Below are 3,975 nucleotides of genomic sequence, written 5' to 3'. Positions count from 1 at the left end.
CTTGACCCAACTTAGATTTTTCCTTCACTTTCTTTGGCTTTCTTGGCAGCCAAACACTTGCTCAAGATGTAGAGACAAATTTTATAGAAGTGGACTTAGGGTTTTAAGTGAGATTTGGGTGGGTTATAAAGCTTTGGTAAGCTTTTTATGGTGGAATGGGTATGGAGTTTGAGAGCTACGGGTGAGTTTTGTGAAGGCGATGGCTGCTGGATTTTTATGAGCTTTTGCTGTATTCTTATCCATATTTTATTAGTTAATTTAAGTGTTGATTAAATATGATTGGTGGGTAAGTGTTTAATGACATCATATGATGTCATAATTGGTATTTTCTTCCAATTTTTTTTCTTCTCTTCTCTACTCATTTTCAATTTAATTTTTAGCAATATTTATTCATATTTTATGTTATAATAATTATTTATTTAATTGGACAAGTTGGCCCGAAAATCATCTCTGAAGACGAAATGACCAAAATGCCCTCCGTTTGGCTTAACGGGCCAAAATTGTTTTTATCGATTGAAAATTTTTTCTAAGTATTTTCTTGGCATTCTAATGCCATAAGAACCTCAATGACCCTTCTCTGGGGTCCCAAGAATTATTTTATAATTTTTCCTAATTTTTTTTAATTTAATTTAATTTTTTTTATTAATTATTTGAGTTAATTTTTGGTTCCCCACTTTAGTTTAAATATTTTTCCGAATTCTAACTGTCCGGACCGACATCGGTCACCTGGAGATGAAGCTATCTGGACTAGCTAAAATGTGGATGTTACAACTCTTCCCCTCTAATAAAAATTTCGTCCTCGAAATTTACCGATGCTTGATTGAGAGCAGTTGCCTCATTATCTCTTCACTTTCCCAAGTTGCCTCTTGATGTTGTGGTGCCTCCAAAGCACTTTCAAAGATGGAATTTGTTTATTTCTCGGTTCCTTCACTTCCCGAGCTAGGATTTGTATAGGTTCTTACAGTATATGTCAAGTCAGGTTGGATTTCAATCTCTTCCATGGAAATGACATGTGAAGGATCCGGCGATATCTTCTCGGCATAGAAACATGGAATACATTGTATATTTTATCGATTACGGTGGTAAAGTTAGCCGATAGGCCACTAGTCCCACACGTTCAATGACTTTATATGGGCCAATGAACCTAGGGCTTAACTTACCCTTTCTCCCAAACCTCAGTACTTTCTTCCATGGTGAGACTTTGAGAAACACTTTATCGCCAACTGCATATTCTATCTCTTTTCTCTTCAAGTCGGCATAAGATTTCTGTCTATCTGAGGCAACCTTCAGGTTAGCTTTGATTATCTTTACTTTCTCCTCAGTTTGTTTCACCAAGTCTGGTTCTACCAGCTTATCTTCGCCTAATTCAGTCCAACACACTGGGGTTCTACATTTCCTCCCATACAGTGCTTCATACGGAGCCATTTGAATGATAGCTTGGTAGTTATTGTTGTATGCACAGTGCCGATTGGGAGGTATCTATCCCAACTCCCCTCAAACTCAATGACACAACTCCTTAGCATATCCTCCAGGATCTATCACATAATTCACATTGTTACTATCATTTCAATTTATTAATTGCAAAAATTCAATTAGTTCTTAGGTTTACCTGAATTACTGCTCGATCGTCCGTCGATCGAGGATGAAAAGCCGTGCTAAAACGGAGTTGTGTGCCCAAGGCTTCTTGCAACCTTTTCCAGAATCTCGATGTAAACCTTGGGTCTCAATCAGATATGATGGAAAGTGGAATTCCATGCAATCTAACTATCTCACTGATATACAATTCTGCTAACTTCTCCAGTGAGTAGTCGGTCCTAACTGGTAGAAAGTGTGCTGACTTCGTAAATCTATCTACTATCACCCATACTGTATCATGTTTCTTCTGGGTGAGAGGTAGACCACTTACAAAATCCATGGTGACCCGATCCCATTTCCATTCAGGTATGTAGCAAACCTGATGGAACTTGATGTTCTGCCTTGACTTGCTGACATGTCAAGCATTTAGTCACATAGTCAGCTATGTCCTTCTTCATACCAGGCCACCAATACTGAAGTTTCAGATCATGATACATTTTTGTACTTCCTGGGTGCATAGCATAAACACTGGCATGTGCCTCAGCTGCTGGTAGAGCAGATTCTCCCCTGCCCCCAGACTTAGCCCTTGGTGGAGCATGACTCTCCACCTCTTCATCAACTGCTCTTTGTGAAGCAGGATCCATATCCTATTCAAAATAAGAAAACAAACAGATCTGCATCAGTGTCACCTCAACACTTACAAATGCAATGCAATGGTATGTACTCTATCTAGGCCCAGAAACGCCTAAACTGATGCTCTGATACCACTAAATGTGACACCCCTTACCCGTCTACAGTATATCCGAGTAAGATATGTCACACGGTGTACCGGAACACTCTATTTTATCTTAATCATTTTTATTCTTCCTTAATTAATTTTTATCATAGTTTTGAATATAACTTGTGAAACATAATTCATATAAGCCATTTATTGAAATTATAATTTATTTGAGGTTCCGAAAATTTTATAGAAAATCCGTGATCTAGGCTAAAAATGGAGAAAACAGTTCTTCGGAACCTGTTAAAAACACTTCCAATAATCATTTCCAACAATCCCAACTTCATTTCATCAACAAAATCTTAATATGTTTTTCAACAACATTTCCATTTCTCAATCATTCATCTCATATGATAATCATGTAAAAGTCATAAATAAATATTCACTTTTTCATTCGCAAACACAATATCTACTGTTTACATTAATACCAAAATACATTACATAAGTTTCAATTACATATGAGAAAATAAAAGTTATTACAAAATATCAAAATAAAACCTAGTGTCCTACCAATGCACTGATGACGGTGAGGTGACACGGACACTATGCAGAGCTGCAGGAGGTCTCACCCAGTCTGTGGTCTACCGGGCTCTCGGTCAGGATCTCCAGAACCTACGCGTGGCAAAAGCAACGCGCTAAGCAATAATGCTTAGTGGTGCCAATAATATAATAAAAAGAAATAACAGAAAATAAATATGTAGTGAATGTATTAATGTCTCATTGTAAATAAATTTTCTTTGAGTATTTGTAGTCGTACTTATTTTGTACTGGTTATATTCATTATTTCATTATATTTATCCACTTTCATTTTTGGTTGCCCAAGTAACCTATACTGGACAACTGGACTGGATAAACGGGTAAACTGGCACTGGGTATCAAGTACCTCGGGCCGTCACACCATCGGTCACATATATGTCTCCGGTGTGTGAGCAGCTAATAAGTGTAATTACATTAGTCACAAGGCCAAGTATCAACATAATGTCAGAATGGCTAAAAGCCATGAAATCACAGAATAGCATAATGCCATGTGCAGTACTGCTAACTGAACCCTATTGGCATGCCAAACTATCCAAACCAATCTTGTTAGGTATACTAGGGCATTTGACACTTTTAAGTTTTATAATTTTTGAATTTCAAGTTTTGGTGTTACTATTCCCTTCATTAGTCAACAAAAATGTTGACTTTTGCATAGAAAATAGGTACATTGGTTTTAACACTCCCAACATACCACATTTTGCATTCAAAATTTGTTGGTATTGGTTAACAATACCATTTCTAAGCTTAAAATTAATGGAGCAGAATTTTCAGTTTTCATACCCAATTTTTACTGTTCCATTAGTTGCTGTTGCAGTGGGAATTTGGGAAAATGATAAACATGAAAGTTGTTTCTTATTTTGTCTAGTTTAATTTCTTTTTTTGAATCACTCCATTTGGAGTTTTGTAGCTCAAGTTATGGTCCAAAAACCACAACTGGCCGGATTGGAATTTTTCTGGACTGACCATATCTACGGTCACGTTGAGCAGTGATGCAACTGCCTTGTTGGATAGGTTCTGATCATAATTTGGGGTGGATTTCTTCATGAAAGTTATTGTTCTATATCTTAGCTTGTTGCTGGTAAAAT

The sequence above is a fragment of the Hevea brasiliensis genome, unplaced genomic scaffold (assembly GCF_030052815.1).
Source record: "Hevea brasiliensis isolate MT/VB/25A 57/8 unplaced genomic scaffold, ASM3005281v1 Scaf27, whole genome shotgun sequence".
NCBI lineage: Eukaryota > Viridiplantae > Streptophyta > Magnoliopsida > Malpighiales > Euphorbiaceae > Hevea > Hevea brasiliensis.
Note: the sequence above shows the minus strand (reverse complement) of the source record.